Raw genomic sequence first — 19026 nt, forward strand, 5'->3', positions numbered from 1 at the left:
GTGGTGGGCAGTTTCTATATTGGCTGAGAGAAGGAACAGACTTGTTCAAGTCACAGATTCATTTGCATTTAAGCAATATAAGCATGTCAGTAGTGGATGTACTTGCTCACACCTTTTGAAAGTTGAGCATTCACACTTGTGTATGTCAGCTATCTGTTAGCTAATGCATGGGGGAATTAGTTTTCGAAAAAAAAATCTTCGAGGCAATTCTTTTTCAGGCAGAGAGTCTGTATTCAGGCGAAGACTCACACACACATTCATATATATATATGTTTAATATATCCATGGCTGGATTTCAAATGTAACACAACAGACTGCAGCCAATGTGATGTTTTATAAATGTTTTAGCATCTCCCACTTGTCCTGACCACCAGTGGATGACCATATGAAGTGGGCCTTTGTAATCTGATATTGCCATCAGAGCTAAGGAGTTTTAAGAGGAGAGAAAGAGCATTCATTATATGCAAACTGACTGGATCTCACATGATGCTCAGCATGCTATGACACTACACTGCCAAAAACTTAGCTGACAGACATTATAGCATTCCCCATTCACCTATTTTACTATTGGAAAGCTCTTAACATGTCATGTCAGTTAAGATGTACTGGATTGGGGAGGATGACCAAACCATACCATGTGGGCCTTTATGTGTCTTGAGAAGATTGACACACAAATAGCATATCAAAGCTTGAGACTTATATGTCGTGTCCAGATTCTATCCTTCCATAGGTAGGAAACATTGGCTGTGGCCTGGGTAGCTCAGTCGGTAGAGCATCAGACTTTTAATCTGAGGGTCCAGGGTTCAAGTCCCTGTTCAGGCGATGATATTGTTACTTTGCCACACAAGTGTGCGTGAGAAGTTTCTGGAAATACCTCTAGATCAAAGTAAGTCCAGAAACAGGACCATACTTCCTTAAACATTGCTGATTAAAGTTACCTTTCACATTTCTATCCATTCCCCCAGCTGTGACATTGCAACTTGGCTATTATCCCAGGTAAGGCTAGCTACGCTTCTTGGCTATAATTAAACATCAAAAGCTTTCTTACTTTATAAAATCAACACTTCTGAGCCTAACCTTTTTGAATTAATTCCTGAGATTGTTCTCATAGCAATTTCATTACACATGGTGTAACGTACTGCGTTGAGCAATTTCAGTATTGGCTGAGAGAAGGAGCAGACTTGTTCAAGTCAAAGAATCCTTTTTCATTTATAGAACAGGAGCTTGTCAGTGGAGGATGTACTTGCTCAAACTTTTCCCTTTGATTCCTTTCGTAGACACTACCAACTGTGACCTTGAGATGCGTGAATGAAAGTTGATCATTTACACTTGCGGATGTGTGCCAACTGTTATCTAATGCATGAGGGAAGAAATTTTGGAACACCCTTCCAGGCAATTGTTTTTCAGGCAAAGTGTCTGTATTCAGTCTAGGACATGTGCGTGTGTTTAAGTCCTTGCCCTCGCCTTCATTCTCTGCAGTTCACTGAGAAATACCTTACACTGTGTAATGCCATGTCCTATTCGAGGGCCAAAACACCACCAATCTTGGTTATCAAAGACTCACTCCACCCTGACCACAGCCTCTTCTCTTAGACAGCATGACAAAACCACCATCGCAGCTTGAGAGCAAAAATCGAGCCTCTTAGAATGTTAGAATGCTATTCTAACCATTTATGTTCGTTCTCCCTTTATGTACACAAAGTCCAGAATGCATCCATATGACATCAAAAGAGAAATCTTTTGGTAGCTGAACATCTCCAACTCCTACAATGCGTTGTTTCTTCTTTGTGTCCAATGAACGTAAAAATTGAAACATTCACAACTGGCCATGTTTCTTGCCAATATGTTGGTGTTTGGACCTGTGGGCCTTTGTGATTCATTACACCTTGTGTACTTGTAGTGTGGTGGGCAGTTTCTATATTGGCTGAGAGAAGGAACAGACTTGTTCAAGTCACAGATCCATTTGCATTTAAGCAATATAAGCATGTCAGTAGTGGATGTACTTGCTCACACCTTTTGAAAGTTGAGCATTCACACTTGTGTATGTCAGCTATCTGTTAGCTAATGCATGGGGGAATTAGTTTTCGAAAAAAAAATCTTCGAGGCAATTCTTTTTCAGGCAGAGAGTCTGTATTCAGGTGAAGACTCACACACACATTCATATATATATATGTTTAATATATCCATGGCTGGATTTCAAATGTAACACAACAGACTGCAGCCAATGTGATGTTTTATAAATGTTTTAGCATCTCCCACTTGTCCTGACCACCAGTGGATGACCATATGAAGTGGGCCTTTGTAATCTGATATTGCCATCAGAGCTAAGGAGTTTTAAGAGGAGAGAAAGAGCATTCATTATATGCAAACTGACTGGATCTCACATGATGCTCAGCATGCTATGACACTACACTGCCAAAAACTTAGCTGACAGACATTATAGCATTCCCCATTCACCTATTTTACTATTGGAAAGCTCTTAACATGTCATGTCAGTTAAGATGTACTGGATTGGGGAGGATGACCAAACCATACCATGTGGGCCTTTATGTGTCTTGAGAAGATTGACACACAAATAGCATATCAAAGCTTGAGACTTATATGTCGTGTCCAGATTCTATCCTTCCATAGGTAGGAAACATTGGCTGTGGCCTGGGTAGCTCAGTCGGTAGAGCATCAGACTTTTAATCTGAGGGTCCAGGGTTCAAGTCCCTGTTCAGGCAATGATATTGTTACTTTGCCACACAAGTGTGCGTGAGAAGTTTCTGGAAATACCTCTAGATCAAAGTAAGTCCAGAAACAGGACCATACTTCCTTAAACATTGCTGATTAAAGTTACCTTTCACATTTCTATCCATTCCCCCAGCTGTGACATTGCAACTTGGCTATTATCCCAGGTAAGGCTAGCTACGCTTCTTGGCTATAATTAAACATCAAAAGCTTTCTTACTTTATAAAATCAACACTTCTGAGCCTAACCTTTTTGAATTAATTCCTGAGATTGTTCTCATAGCAATTTCATTACACATGGTGTAACGTACTGCGTTGAGCAATTTCAGTATTGGCTGAGAGAAGGAGCAGACTTGTTCAAGTCAAAGAATCCTTTTTCATTTATAGAACAGGAGCTTGTCAGTGGAGGATGTACTTGCTCAAACTTTTCCCTTTGATTCCTTTCGTAGACACTACCAACTGTGACCTTGAGATGCGTGAATGAAAGTTGATCATTTACACTTGCGGATGTGTGCCAACTGTTATCTAATGCATGAGGGAAGAAATTTTGGAACACCCTTCCAGGCAATTGTTCTTCAGGCAAAGTGTCTGTATTCAGTCTAGGACATGTGCGTGTGTTTAAGTCCTTGCCCTCGCCTTCATTCTCTGCAGTTCACTGAGAAATACCTTACACTGTGTAATGCCATGTCCTATTCGAGGGCCAAAACACCACCAATCTTGGTTATCAAAGACTCACTCCACCCTGACCACAGCCTCTTCTCTTAGACAGCATGACAAAACCACCATCGCAGCTTGAGAGCAAAAATCGAGCCTCTTAGAATGTTAGAATGCTATTCTAACCATTTATGTTCGTTCTCCCTTTATGTACACAAAGTCCAGAATGCATCCATATGACATCAAAAGAGAAATCTTTTGGTAGCTGAACATCTCCAACTCGTACAATGCGTTGTTTCTTCTTTGTGTCCAATGAACGTAAAAATTGAAACATTCACAACTGGCCATGTTTCTTGCCAATATGTTGGTGTTTGGACCTGTGGGCCTTTGTGATTCATTACACCTTGTGTACTTGTAGTGTGGTGGGCAGTTTCTATATTGGCTGAGAGAAGGAACAGACTTGTTCAAGTCACAGATCCATTTGCATTTAAGCAATATAAGCATGTCAGTAGTGGATGTACTTGCTCACACCTTTTGAAAGTTGAGCATTCACACTTGTGTATGTCAGCTATCTGTTAGCTAATGCATGGGGGAATTAGTTTTCGAAAAAAAAATCTTCGAGGCAATTCTTTTTCAGGCAGAGAGTCTGTATTCAGGTGAAGACTCACACACACATTCATATATATATATGTTTAATATATCCATGGCTGGATTTCAAATGTAACACAACAGACTGCAGCCAATGTGATGTTTTATAAATGTTTTAGCATCTCCCACTTGTCCTGACCACCAGTGGATGACCATATGAAGTGGGCCTTTGTAATCTGATATTGCCATCAGAGCTAAGGAGTTTTAAGAGGAGAGAAAGAGCATTCATTATATGCAAACTGACTGGATCTCACATGATGCTCAGCATGCTATGACACTACACTGCCAAAAACTTAGCTGACAGACATTATAGCATTCCCCATTCACCTATTTTACTATTGGAAAGCTCTTAACATGTCATGTCAGTTAAGATGTACTGGATTGGGGAGGATGACCAAACCATACCATGTGGGCCTTTATGTGTCTTGAGAAGATTGACACACAAATAGCATATCAAAGCTTGAGACTTATATGTCGTGTCCAGATTCTATCCTTCCATAGGTAGGAAACATTGGCTGTGGCCTGGGTAGCTCAGTCGGTAGAGCATCAGACTTTTAATCTGAGGGTCCAGGGTTCAAGTCCCTGTTCAGGCGATGATATTGTTACTTTGCCACACAAGTGTGCGTGAGAAGTTTCTGGAAATACCTCTAGATCAAAGTAAGTCCAGAAACAGGACCATACTTCCTTAAACATTGCTGATTAAAGTTACCTTTCACATTTCTATCCATTCCCCCAGCTGTGACATTGCAACTTGGCTATTATCCCAGGTAAGGCTAGCTACGCTTCTTGGCTATAATTAAACATCAAAAGCTTTCTTACTTTATAAAATCAACACTTCTGAGCCTAACCTTTTTGAATTAATTCCTGAGATTGTTCTCATAGCAATTTCATTACACATGGTGTAACGTACTGCGTTGAGCAATTTCAGTATTGGCTGAGAGAAGGAGCAGACTTGTTCAAGTCAAAGAATCCTTTTTCATTTATAGAACAGGAGCTTGTCAGTGGAGGATGTACTTGCTCAAACTTTTCCCTTTGATTCCTTTCGTAGACACTACCAACTGTGACCTTGAGATGCGTGAATGAAAGTTGATCATTTACACTTGCGGATGTGTGCCAACTGTTATCTAATGCATGAGGGAAGAAATTTTGGAACACCCTTCCAGGCAATTGTTCTTCAGGCAAAGTGTCTGTATTCAGTCTAGGACATGTGCGTGTGTTTAAGTCCTTGCCCTCGCCTTCATTCTCTGCAGTTCACTGAGAAATACCTTACACTGTGTAATGCCATGTCCTATTCGAGGGCCAAAACACCACCAATCTTGGTTATCAAAGACTCACTCCACCCTGACCACAGCCTCTTCTCTTAGACAGCATGACAAAACCACCATCGCAGCTTGAGAGCAAAAATCGAGCCTCTTAGAATGTTAGAATGCTATTCTAACCATTTATGTTCGTTCTCCCTTTATGTACACAAAGTCCAGAATGCATCCATATGACATCAAAAGAGAAATCTTTTGGTAGCTGAACATCTCCAACTCGTACAATGCGTTGTTTCTTCTTTGTGTCCAATGAACGTAAAAATTGAAACATTCACAACTGGCCATGTTTCTTGCCAATATGTTGGTGTTTGGACCTGTGGGCCTTTGTGATTCATTACACCTTGTGTACTTGTAGTGTGGTGGGCAGTTTCTATATTGGCTGAGAGAAGGAACAGACTTGTTCAAGTCACAGATTCATTTGCATTTAAGCAATATAAGCATGTCAGTAGTGGATGTACTTGCTCACACCTTTTGAAAGTTGAGCATTCACACTTGTGTATGTCAGCTATCTGTTAGCTAATGCATGGGGGAATTAGTTTTCGAAAAAAAAATCTTCGAGGCAATTCTTTTTCAGGCAGAGAGTCTGTATTCAGGCGAAGACTCACACACACATTCATATATATATATGTTTAATATATCCATGGCTGGATTTCAAATGTAACACAACAGACTGCAGCCAATGTGATGTTTTATAAATGTTTTAGCATCTCCCACTTGTCCTGACCACCAGTGGATGACCATATGAAGTGGGCCTTTGTAATCTGATATTGCCATCAGAGCTAAGGAGTTTTAAGAGGAGAGAAAGAGCATTCATTATATGCAAACTGACTGGATCTCACATGATGCTCAGCATGCTATGACACTACACTGCCAAAAACTTAGCTGACAGACATTATAGCATTCCCCATTCACCTATTTTACTATTGGAAAGCTCTTAACATGTCATGTCAGTTAAGATGTACTGGATTGGGGAGGATGACCAAACCATACCATGTGGGCCTTTATGTGTTTTGAGAAGATTGACACACAAATAGCATATCAAAGCTTGAGACTTATATGTCGTGTCCAGATTCTATCCTTCCATAGGTAGGAAACATTGGCTGTGGCCTGGGTAGCTCAGTCGGTAGAGCATCAGACTTTTAATCTGAGGGTCCAGGGTTCAAGTCCCTGTTCAGGTGATGATATTGTTACTTTGCCACACAAGTGTGCGTGAGAAGTTTCTGGAAATACCTCTAGATCAAAGTAAGTCCAGAAACAGGACCATACTTCCTTAAACATTGCTGATTAAAGTGACCTTTCACATTTCTATCCATTCCCCCAGCTGTGACATTGCAACTTGGCTATTATCCCAGGTAAGGCTAGCTACGCTTCTTGGCTATAATTAAACATCAAAAGCTTTCTTACTTTATAAAATCAACACTTCTGAGCCTAACCTTTTTGAATTAATTCCTGAGATTGTTCTCATAGCAATTTCATTACACATGGTGTAACGTACTGCGTTGAGCAATTTCAGTATTGGCTGAGAGAAGGAGCAGACTTGTTCAAGTCAAAGAATCCTTTTTCATTTATAGAACAGGAGCTTGTCAGTGGAGGATGTACTTGCTCAAACTTTTCCCTTTGATTCCTTTCGTAGACACTACCAACTGTGACCTTGAGATGCGTGAATGAAAGTTGATCATTTACACTTGCGGATGTGTGCCAACTGTTATCTAATGCATGAGGGAAGAAATTTTGGAACACCCTTCCAGGCAATTGTTTTTCAGGCAAAGTGTCTGTATTCAGTCTAGGACATGTGCGTGTGTTTAAGTCCTTGCCCTCGCCTTCATTCTCTGCAGTTCACTGAGAAATACCTTACACTGTGTAATGCCATGTCCTATTCGAGGGCCAAAACACCACCAATCTTGGTTATCAAAGACTCACTCCACCCTGACCACAGCCTCTTCTCTTAGACAGAATGACAAAACCACCATCGCAGCTTGAGAGCAAAAATCGAGCCTCTTAGAATGTTAGAATGCTATTCTAACCATTTATGTTCGTTCTCCCTTTATGTACACAAAGTCCAGAATGCATCCATATGACATCAAAAGAGAAATCTTTTGGTAGCTGAACATCTCCAACTCGTACAATGCGTTGTTTCTTCTTTGTGTCCAATGAACGTAAAAATTGAAACATTCACAACTGGCCATGTTTCTTGCCAATATGTTGGTGTTTGGACCTGTGGGCCTTTGTGATTCATTACACCTTGTGTACTTGTAGTGTGGTGGGCAGTTTCTATATTGGCTGAGAGAAGGAACAGACTTGTTCAAGTCACAGATCCATTTGCATTTAAGCAATATAAGCATGTCAGTAGTGGATGTACTTGCTCACACCTTTTGAAAGTTGAGCATTCACACTTGTGTATGTTAGCTATCTGTTAGCTAATGCATGGGGGAATTAGTTTTCGAAAAAAAAATCTTCGAGGCAATTCTTTTTCAGGCAGAGAGTCTGTATTCAGGCGAAGACTCACACACACATTCATATATATATATGTTTAATATATCCATGGCTGGATTTCAAATGTAACACAACAGACTGCAGCCAATGTGATGTTTTATAAATGTTTTAGCATCTCCCACTTGTCCTGACCACCAGTGGATGACCATATGAAGTGGGCCTTTGTAATCTGATATTGCCATCAGAGCTAAGGAGTTTTAAGAGGAGAGAAAGAGCATTCATTATATGCAAACTGACTGGATCTCACATGATGCTCAGCATGCTATGACACTACACTGCCAAAAACTTAGCTGACAGACATTATAGCATTCCCCATTCACCTATTTTACTATTGGAAAGCTCTTAACATGTCATGTCAGTTAAGATGTACTGGATTGGGGAGGATGACCAAACCATACCATGTGGGCCTTTATGTGTTTTGAGAAGATTGACACACAAATAGCATATCAAAGCTTGAGACTTATATGTCGTGTCCAGATTCTATCCTTCCATAGGTAGGAAACATTGGCTGTGGCCTGGGTAGCTCAGTCGGTAGAGCATCAGACTTTTAATCTGAGGGTCCAGGGTTCAAGTCCCTGTTCAGGTGATGATATTGTTACTTTGCCACACAAGTGTGCGTGAGAAGTTTCTGGAAATACCTCTAGATCAAAGTAAGTCCAGAAACAGGACCGTACTTCCTTAAACATTGCTGATTAAAGTGACCTTTCACATTTCTATCCATTCCCCCAGCTGTGACATTGCAACTTGGCTATTATCCCAGGTAAGGCTAGCTACGCTTCTTGGCTATAATTAAACATCAAAAGCTTTCTTACTTTATAAAATCAACACTTCTGAGCCTAACCTTTTTGAATTAATTCCTGAGATTGTTCTCATAGCAATTTCATTACACATGGTGTAACGTACTGCGTTGAGCAATTTCAGTATTGGCTGAGAGAAGGAGCAGACTTGTTCAAGTCAAAGAATCCTTTTTCATTTATAGAACAGGAGCTTGTCAGTGGAGGATGTACTTGCTCAAACTTTTCCCTTTGATTCCTTTCGTAGACACTACCAACTGTGACCTTGAGATGCGTGAATGAAAGTTGATCATTTACACTTGCGGATGTGTGCCAACTGTTATCTAATGCATGAGGGAAGAAATTTTGGAACACCCTTCCAGGCAATTGTTTTTCAGGCAAAGTGTCTGTATTCAGTCTAGGACATGTGCGTGTGTTTAAGTCCTTGCCCTCGCCTTCATTCTCTGCAGTTCACTGAGAAATACCTTACACTGTGTAATGCCATGTCCTATTCGAGGGCCAAAACACCACCAATCTTGGTTATCAAAGACTCACTCCACCCTGACCACAGCCTCTTCTCTTAGACAGAATGACAAAACCACCATCGCAGCTTGAGAGCAAAAATCGAGCCTCTTAGAATGTTAGAATGCTATTCTAACCATTTATGTTCGTTCTCCCTTTATGTACACAAAGTCCAGAATGCATCCATATGACATCAAAAGAGAAATCTTTTGGTAGCTGAACATCTCCAACTCGTACAATGCGTTGTTTCTTCTTTGTGTCCAATGAACGTAAAAATTGAAACATTCACAACTGGCCATGTTTCTTGCCAATATGTTGGTGTTTGGACCTGTGGGCCTTTGTGATTCATTACACCTTGTGTACTTGTAGTGTGGTGGGCAGTTTCTATATTGGCTGAGAGAAGGAACAGACTTGTTCAAGTCACAGATCCATTTGCATTTAAGCAATATAAGCATGTCAGTAGTGGATGTACTTGCTCACACCTTTTGAAAGTTGAGCATTCACACTTGTGTATGTTAGCTATCTGTTAGCTAATGCATGGGGGAATTAGTTTTCGAAAAAAAAATCTTCGAGGCAATTCTTTTTCAGGCAGAGAGTCTGTATTCAGGCGAAGACTCACACACACATTCATATATATATATGTTTAATATATCCATGGCTGGATTTCAAATGTAACACAACAGACTGCAGCCAATGTGATGTTTTATAAATGTTTTAGCATCTCCCACTTGTCCTGACCACCAGTGGATGACCATATGAAGTGGGCCTTTGTAATTTGATATTGCCATCAGAGCTAAGGAGTTTTAAGAGGAGAGAAAGAGCATTCATTATATGCAAACTGACTGGATCTCACATGATGCTCAGCATGCTATGACACTACACTACCAAAAACTTAGCTGACAGACATTATAGCATTCCCCATTCACCTATTTTACTATTGGAAAGCTCTTAACATGTCATGTCAGTTAAGATGTACTGGATTGGGGAGGATGACCAAACCATACCATGTGGGCCTTTATGTGTCTTGAGAAGATTGACACACAAATAGCATATCAAAGCTTCAGACTTAAATGTCGTGTCCAGATTCTATCCTTCCATAGGTAGGAAACATTGGCTGTGGCCTGGGTAGCTCAGTCGGTAGAGCATCAGACTTTTAATCTGAGGGTCCAGGGTTCAAGTCCCTGTTCAGGCGATGATATTGTTACTTTGCCACACAAGTGTGCGTGAGAAGTTTCTGGAAATACCTCTAGATCAAAGTAAGTCCAGAAACAGGACCATACTTCCTTAAACATTGCTGATTAAAGTGACCTTTCACATTTCTATCCATTCCCCCAGCTGTGACGTTGCAACTTGGCTATTATCCCAGGTAAGGCTAGCTACGCTTCTTGGCTATAATTAAACATCAAAAGCTTTCTTACTTTATAAAATCAACACTTCTGAGCCTAACCTTTTTGAATTAATTCCTGAGATTGTTCTCATAGCAATTTCATTACACATGGTGTAACGTACTGCGTTGAGCAATTTCAGTATTGGCTGAGAGAAGGAGCAGACTTGTTCAAGTCAAAGAATCCTTTTTCATTTATAGAACAGGAGCTTGTCAGTGGAGGATGTACTTGCTCAAACTTTTCCCTTTGATTCCTTTCGTAGACACTACCAACTGTGACCTTGAGATGCGTGAATGAAAGTTGATCATTTACACTTGCGGATGTGTGCCAACTGTTATCTAATGCATGAGGGAAGAAATTTTGGAACACCCTTCCAGGCAATTGTTTTTCAGGCAAAGTGTCTGTATTCAGTCTAGGACATGTGCGTGTGTTTAAGTCCTTGCCCTCGCCTTCATTCTCTGCAGTTCACTGAGAAATACCTTACACTGTGTAATGCCATGTCCTATTCGAGGGCCAAAACACCACCAATCTTGGTTATCAAAGACTCACTCCACCCTGACCACAGCCTCTTCTCTTAGACAGCATGACAAAACCACCATCGCAGCTTGAGAGCAAAAATCGAGCCTCTTAGAATGTAAGAATGCTATTCTAACCATTTATGTTCGTTCTCCCTTTATGTACACAAAGTTCAGAATGCATCCATATGACATCAAAAGAGAAATCTTTTGGTAGCTGAACATCTCCAACTCGTACAATGCGTTGTTTCTTCTTTGTGTCCAATGAACGTAAAAATTGAAACATTCACAACTGGCCATGTTTCTTGCCAATATGTTGGTGTTTGGACCTGTGGGCCTTTGTGATTCATTACACCTTGTGTACTTGTAGTGTGGTGGGCAGTTTCTATATTGGCTGAGAGAAGGAACAGACTTGTTCAAGTCACAGATCCATTTGCATTTAAGCAATATAAGCATGTCAGTAGTGGATGTACTTGCTCACACCTTTTGAAAGTTGAGCATTCACACTTGTGTATGTCAGCTATCTGTTAGCTAATGCATGGGGGAATTAGTTTTCGAAAAAAAAATCTTCGAGGCAATTCTTTTTCAGGCAGAGAGTCTGTATTCAGGCGAAGACTCACACACACATTCATATATATATATATGTTTAATATATCCATGGCTGGATTTCAAATGTAACACAACAGACTGCAGCCAATGTGATGTTTTATAAATGTTTTAGCATCTCCCACTTGTCCTGACCACCAGTGGATGACCATATGAAGTGGGCCTTTGTAATTTGATATTGCCATCAGAGCTAAGGAGTTTTAAGAGGAGAGAAAGAGCATTCATTATATGCAAACTGACTGGATCTCACATGATGCTCAGCATGCTATGACACTACACTACCAAAAACTTAGCTGACAGACATTATAGCATTCCCCATTCACCTATTTTACTATTGGAAAGCTCTTAACATGTCATGTCAGTTAAGATGTACTGGATTGGGGAGGATGACCAAACCATACCATGTGGGCCTTTATGTGTCTTGAGAAGATTGACACACAAATAGCATATCAAAGCTTCAGACTTAAATGTCGTGTCCAGATTCTATCCTTCCATAGGTAGGAAACATTGGCTGTGGCCTGGGTAGCTCAGTCGGTAGAGCATCAGACTTTTAATCTGAGGGTCCAGGGTTCAAGTCCCTGTTCAGGCGATGATATTGTTACTTTGCCACACAAGTGTGCGTGAGAAGTTTCTGGAAATACCTCTAGATCAAAGTAAGTCCAGAAACAGGACCATACTTCCTTAAACATTGCTGATTAAAGTGACCTTTCACATTTCTATCCATTCCCCCAGCTGTGACGTTGCAACTTGGCTATTATCCCAGGTAAGGCTAGCTACGCTTCTTGGCTATAATTAAACATCAAAAGCTTTCTTACTTTATAAAATCAACACTTCTGAGCCTAACCTTTTTGAATTAATTCCTGAGATTGTTCTCATAGCAATTTCATTACACATGGTGTAACGTACTGCGTTGAGCAATTTCAGTATTGGCTGAGAGAAGGAGCAGACTTGTTCAAGTCAAAGAATCCTTTTTCATTTATAGAACAGGAGCTTGTCAGTGGAGGATGTACTTGCTCAAACTTTTCCCTTTGATTCCTTTCGTAGACACTACCAACTGTGACCTTGAGATGCGTGAATGAAAGTTGATCATTTACACTTGCGGATGTGTGCCAACTGTTATCTAATGCATGAGGGAAGAAATTTTGGAACACCCTTCCAGGCAATTGTTTTTCAGGCAAAGTGTCTGTATTCAGTCTAGGACATGTGCGTGTGTTTAAGTCCTTGCCCTCGCCTTCATTCTCTGCAGTTCACTGAGAAATACCTTACACTGTGTAATGCCATGTCCTATTCGAGGGCCAAAACACCACCAATCTTGGTTATCAAAGACTCACTCCACCCTGACCACAGCCTCTTCTCTTAGACAGCATGACAAAACCACCATCGCAGCTTGAGAGCAAAAATCGAGCCTCTTAGAATGTAAGAATGCTATTCTAACCATTTATGTTCGTTCTCCCTTTATGTACACAAAGTTCAGAATGCATCCATATGACATCAAAAGAGAAATCTTTTGGTAGCTGAACATCTCCAACTCGTACAATGCGTTGTTTCTTCTTTGTGTCCAATGAACGTAAAAATTGAAACATTCACAACTGGCCATGTTTCTTGCCAATATGTTGGTGTTTGGACCTGTGGGCCTTTGTGATTCATTACACCTTGTGTACTTGTAGTGTGGTGGGCAGTTTCTATATTGGCTGAGAGAAGGAACAGACTTGTTCAAGTCACAGATCCATTTGCATTTAAGCAATATAAGCATGTCAGTAGTGGATGTACTTGCTCACACCTTTTGAAAGTTGAGCATTCACACTTGTGTATGTCAGCTATCTGTTAGCTAATGCATGGGGGAATTAGTTTTCGAAAAAAAAATCTTCGAGGCAATTCTTTTTCAGGCAGAGAGTCTGTATTCAGGCGAAGACTCACACACACATTCATATATATATATATGTTTAATATATCCATGGCTGGATTTCAAATGTAACACAACAGACTGCAGCCAATGTGATGTTTTATAAATGTTTTAGCATCTCCCACTTGTCCTGACCACCAGTGGATGACCATATGAAGTGGGCCTTTGTAATTTGATATTGCCATCAGAGCTAAGGAGTTTTAAGAGGAGAGAAAGAGCATTCATTATATGCAAACTGACTGGATCTCACATGATGCTCAGCATGCTATGACACTACACTACCAAAAACTTAGCTGACAGACATTATAGCATTCCCCATTCACCTATTTTACTATTGGAAAGCTCTTAACATGTCATGTCAGTTAAGATGTACTGGATTGGGGAGGATGACCAAACCATACCATGTGGGCCTTTATGTGTCTTGAGAAGATTGACACACAAATAGCATATCAAAGCTTCAGACTTAAATGTCGTGTCCAGATTCTATCCTTCCATAGGTAGGAAACATTGGCTGTGGCCTGGGTAGCTCAGTCGGTAGAGCATCAGACTTTTAATCTGAGGGTCCAGGGTTCAAGTCCCTGTTCAGGCGATGATATTGTTACTTTGCCACACAAGTGTGCGTGAGAAGTTTCTGGAAATACCTCTAGATCAAAGTAAGTCCAGAAACAGGACCATACTTCCTTAAACATTGCTGATTAAAGTGACCTTTCACATTTCTATCCATTCCCCCAGCTGTGACGTTGCAACTTGGCTATTATCCCAGGTAAGGCTAGCTACGCTTCTTGGCTATAATTAAACATCAAAAGCTTTCTTACTTTATAAAATCAACACTTCTGAGCCTAACCTTTTTGAATTAATTCCTGAGATTGTTCTCATAGCAATTTCATTACACATGGTGTAACGTACTGCGTTGAGCAATTTCAGTATTGGCTGAGAGAAGGAGCAGACTTGTTCAAGTCAAAGAATCCTTTTTCATTTATAGAACAGGAGCTTGTCAGTGGAGGATGTACTTGCTCAAACTTTTCCCTTTGATTCCTTTCGTAGACACTACCAACTGTGACCTTGAGATGCGTGAATGAAAGTTGATCATTTACACTTGCGGATGTGTGCCAACTGTTATCTAATGCATGAGGGAAGAAATTTTGGAACACCCTTCCAGGCAATTGTTCTTCAGGCAAAGTGTCTGTATTCAGTCTAGGACATGTGCGTGTGTTTAAGTCCTTGCCCTCGCCTTCATTCTCTGCAGTTCACTGAGAAATACCTTACACTGTGTAATGCCATGTCCTATTCGAGGGCCAAAACACCACCAATCTTGGTTATCAAAGACTCACTCCACCCTGACCACAGCCTCTTCTCTTAGACAGCATGACAAAACCACCATCGCAGCTTGAGAGCAAAAATCGAGCCTCTTAGAATGTTAGAATGCTTTTCTAACCATTTATGTTCGTTCTCCCTTTATGTACACAAAGTTCAGAATGCATCCATATGACATCAAAAGAGAAATCTTTTGGTAGCTGAACATCTCCAACTCGTACAATGCGTTGTTTCTTCTTTGTGTCCAATGAACGTAAAAATTGAAACATTCACAACTGGCCATGTTTCTTGCCAATATGTTGGTGTTTGGACCTGTGGGCCTTTGTGATTCATTACACCTTGTGTACTTGTAGTGTGGTGGGCAGTTTCTATATTGGCTGAGAGAAGGAACAGACTTGTTCAAGTCACAGATTCATTTGCATTTAAGCAATATAAGCATGTCAGTAGTGGATGTACTTGCTCACACCTTTTGAAAGTTGAGCATTCACACTTGTGTATGTCAGCTATCTGTTAGCTAATGCATGGGGGAATTAGTTTTCGAAAAAAAAATCTTCGAGGCAATTCTTTTTCAGGCAGAGAGTCTGTATTCAGGCGAAGACTCACACACACATTCATATATATATATATATATATATGTTTAATATATCCATGGCTGGATTTCAAATGTAACACAACAGACTGCAGCCAATGTGATGTTTTATAAATGTTTTAGCATCTCCCACTTGTCCTGACCACCAGTGGATGACCATATGAAGTGGGCCTTTGTAATTTGATATTGCCATCAGAGCTAAAGAGTTTTAAGAGGAGAGAAAGAGCATTCATTATATGCAAACTGACTGGATCTCACATGATGCTCAGCATGCTATGACACTACACTGCCAAAAACTTAGCTGACAGACATTATAGCATTCCCCATTCATCTATTTTGCTATTGGAAAGCTCTTAATATGTCATGTCAGTTAAGATGTACTGGATTGGGGAGGATGACCAAACCATACCATGTGGGCCTTTATGTGTCTTGAGAAGATTGACACACAAATAGCATATCAAAGCTTGAGACTTATATGTCGTGTCCAGATTCTATCCTTCCATAGGTAGGAAACATTGGCTGTGGCCTGGGTAGCTCAGTCGGTAGAGCATCAGACTTTTAATCTGGGGGTCCAGGGTTCAAGTCCCTGTTCAGGCGATGATATTGTTACTTTGCCACACAAGTGTGCGTGAGAAGTTTCTGGAAATACCTCTAGATCAAAGTATGTCCAGAAACAGGACCCTACTTCCTTAAACATTGCTGATTAAAGTGACCTTTCACATTTCTATCCATTCCCCCAGCTGTGACGTTGCAACTTGGCTATTATCCCAGGTAAGGCTAGCTACGCTTCTTGGCTATAATTAAACATCAAAAGCTTTCTTACTTTATAAAATCAACACTTCTGAGCCTAACCTTTTTGAATTAATTCCTGAGATTGTTCTCATAGCAATTTCATTACACATGGTGTAACGTACTGCGTTGAGCAATTTCAGTATTGGCTGAGAGAAGGAGCAGACTTGTTCAAGTCAAAGAATCCTTTTTCATTTATAGAACAGGAGCTTGTCAGTGGAGGATGTACTTGCTCAAACTTTTCCCTTTGATTCCTTTCGTAGACACTACCAACTGTGACCTTGAGATGCGTGAATGTAAGTTAATCATTTACACTTGCGGATGTGTGCCAACTGTTATCTAATGCATGAGGGAAGAAATTTTGGAACACCCTTCCAGGCAATTGTTTTTCAGGCAAAGTGTCTGTATTCAGTCTAGGACATGTGCGTGTGTTTAAGTCCTTGCCCTCGCCTTCATTCTCTGCAGTTCACTGAGAAATACCTTACACTGTGTAATGCCATGTCCTATTCGAGGGCCAAAACACCACCAATCTTGGTTATCAAAGACTCACTCCACCCTGACCACAGCCTCTTCTCTTAGACAGCATGACAAAACCACCATCGCAGCTTGAGAGCAAAAATCGAGCCTCTTAGAATGTTAGAATGCTATTCTAACCATTTATGTTCGTTCTCCCTTTATGTACACAAAGTCCAGAATGCATCCATATGACATCAAAAGAGAAATCTTTTGGTAGCTGAACATCTCCAACTCGTACAATGCGTTGTTTCTTCTTTGTGTCCAATGAACGTAAAAATTGAAACATTCACAACTGGCCATGTTTCTTGCCAATATGTTGGTGTTTGGACCTGTGGGCCTTTGTGATTCATTACACCTTGTGTACTTGTAGTGTGGTGGGCAGTTTCTATATTGGCTGAGAGAAGGAACAGACTTGTTCAAGTCACAGATTCATTTGCATTTAAGAAATATAAGCATGTCAGTAGTGGATGTACTTGCTCACACCTTTTGAAAGTTGAGCATTCACACTTGTGTATGTCAGCTATCTGTTAGCTAATGCATGGGGGAATTAGTTTTCGAAAAAAAAATCTTCGAGGCAATTCTTTTTCAGGCAGAGAGTCTGTATTCAGGCGAAGACTCACACACACATTCATATATATATATATATATATATGTTTAATATATCCATGGCTGGATTTCAAATGTAACACAACAGACTGCAGCCAATGTGATGTTTTATAAATGTTTTAGCATCTCCCACTTGTCCTGACCACCAGTGGATGACCATATGAAGTGGGCCTTTGTAATTTGATATTGCCATCAGAGCTAAAGAGTTTTAAGAGGAGAGAAAGAGCATTCATTATATGCAAACTGACTGGATCTCACATGATGCTCAGCATGCTATGACACTACACTGCCAAAAACTTAGCTGACAGACATTATAGCATTCCCCATTCATCTATTTTGCTATTGGAAAGCTCTTAATATGTCATGTCAGTTAAGATGTACTGGATTGGGGAGGATGACCAAACCATACCATGTGGGCCTTTATGTGTCTTGAGAAGATTGACACACAGATAGCATATCAAAGCTTGAGACTTATATGTCGTGTCCAGATTCTATCCTTCCATAGGTTGGAAACATTATCTGTGGCCTGGGTAGCTCAGTCGGTAGAGCATCAGACTTTTAATCTGAGGGTCCAGGGTTCAAGTCCCTGTTCAGGCGTTGATATTGTTACTTTGCCACTAAAGTGTGTGTCAGAAGTTGCTGGAAATACCTGTAGATCAAAGTAATTCCAGAAAAAGGACCCTACTTCCTTAAACATTGCTGATTAAAGTCACATTTCACATTTCTATCCATTCCCCCAGCTGTGACCATGCAACTTGGCTATTATCCCAGGTAAGGCTAGCTACGCTTCTTGGCAATAATTAAACATCAAAAGCTTTCTTACTTTATAAAATCGACACTTCTGAGCCTAACCTTTTTGAATTAATTCCTGAGATTGTTCTCATAGCAATTTCATTACACATGGTGTAACGTACTGCGTTGAGCAATTTCAGTATTGGCTGAGAGAAGGAGCAGGCTTGTTCAAGTCAAAGAATCCTTTTTCATTTATAGAACAGGAGCTTGTCAGTGGAGGATGTACTTGCTCAAACTTTTCCCTTTGATTCCTTTCGTAGACACTACCAACTGTGACCTTGAGATGCGTGAATGAAAGTTGATCATTTACACTTGCGGATGTGTGCCAACTGTTATCTAATGCATGAGGGAAGAAATTTTGGAACACCCTTCCAGGCAATTGTTTTTCAGGCAAAGTGTCTGTATTCAGTCTAGGACATGTGCGTGTGTTTAAGTCCTTGCCCTCGCCTTCATTCTCTGCAGTTCACTGAGAAATACCTTACACTGTGTAATGCCATGTCCTATTCGAGGGCCAAAACACCACCAATCTTGGTTATCAAAGACTCACTCCACCCTGACCACAGCCTCTTCTCTTAGACAGCATGACAAAACCACCATCGCAGCTTGAGAGCAAAAATCGATCCTCTTAGAATGTTAGAATGCTATTCTAACCATTTATGTTCGTTCTCCCTTTATGTACACAAAGTCCAGAATGCATCCATATGACATCAAAAGAGAAATCTTTTGGTAGCTGAACATCTCCAACTCGTACAATGCGTTGTTTCTTGTTTGTGTCCAATGAACGTAAAAATTGAAACATTCACAACTGGCCATGTTTCTTGCCAATATGTTGGTGTTTGGACCTGTGGGCCTTTGTGATTCATTACACCTTGTGTA

At 40.5% G+C, this 19026-nt stretch overlaps 10 non-coding genes across 10 annotated transcripts; all 10 read left to right on the top strand.

Annotated features, from left to right (window-relative positions):
• The first annotated feature begins 749 nt into the window (after positions 1–749).
• Positions 750–822, top strand: trnak-uuu (transfer RNA lysine (anticodon UUU)). The gene has a single exon. It is a non-coding gene; the product is annotated as a tRNA-Lys (tRNA).
• A 1828-nt stretch (positions 823–2650) lies between these two features.
• trnak-uuu (transfer RNA lysine (anticodon UUU)) lies at positions 2651–2723 on the top strand. Its single transcript has one exon. It is a non-coding gene; the product is annotated as a tRNA-Lys (tRNA).
• A 1828-nt stretch (positions 2724–4551) lies between these two features.
• Positions 4552–4624, top strand: trnak-uuu (transfer RNA lysine (anticodon UUU)). Its single transcript has one exon. It is a non-coding gene; the product is annotated as a tRNA-Lys (tRNA).
• A 1828-nt stretch (positions 4625–6452) lies between these two features.
• On the top strand, positions 6453–6525 carry trnak-uuu (transfer RNA lysine (anticodon UUU)). Its single transcript has one exon. It is a non-coding gene; the product is annotated as a tRNA-Lys (tRNA).
• A 1828-nt stretch (positions 6526–8353) lies between these two features.
• Positions 8354–8426, top strand: trnak-uuu (transfer RNA lysine (anticodon UUU)). Its single transcript has one exon. It is a non-coding gene; the product is annotated as a tRNA-Lys (tRNA).
• Positions 8427–10254: 1828 nt separating this feature from the next.
• trnak-uuu (transfer RNA lysine (anticodon UUU)) lies at positions 10255–10327 on the top strand. Its single transcript has one exon. It is a non-coding gene; the product is annotated as a tRNA-Lys (tRNA).
• A 1830-nt stretch (positions 10328–12157) lies between these two features.
• On the top strand, positions 12158–12230 carry trnak-uuu (transfer RNA lysine (anticodon UUU)). Its single transcript has one exon. It is a non-coding gene; the product is annotated as a tRNA-Lys (tRNA).
• A 1830-nt stretch (positions 12231–14060) lies between these two features.
• On the top strand, positions 14061–14133 carry trnak-uuu (transfer RNA lysine (anticodon UUU)). The gene has a single exon. It is a non-coding gene; the product is annotated as a tRNA-Lys (tRNA).
• A 1838-nt stretch (positions 14134–15971) lies between these two features.
• On the top strand, positions 15972–16044 carry trnak-uuu (transfer RNA lysine (anticodon UUU)). Its single transcript has one exon. It is a non-coding gene; the product is annotated as a tRNA-Lys (tRNA).
• A 1838-nt stretch (positions 16045–17882) lies between these two features.
• trnak-uuu (transfer RNA lysine (anticodon UUU)) lies at positions 17883–17955 on the top strand. Its single transcript has one exon. It is a non-coding gene; the product is annotated as a tRNA-Lys (tRNA).
• The last annotated feature ends 1071 nt before the right edge of the window (positions 17956–19026 follow it).

This window comes from Electrophorus electricus, chromosome 5 (genome assembly GCF_041902795.1).
Source record: "Electrophorus electricus isolate QZ-2024a chromosome 5, ASM4190279v1, whole genome shotgun sequence".
Lineage (NCBI taxonomy): Eukaryota > Metazoa > Chordata > Actinopteri > Gymnotiformes > Gymnotidae > Electrophorus > Electrophorus electricus.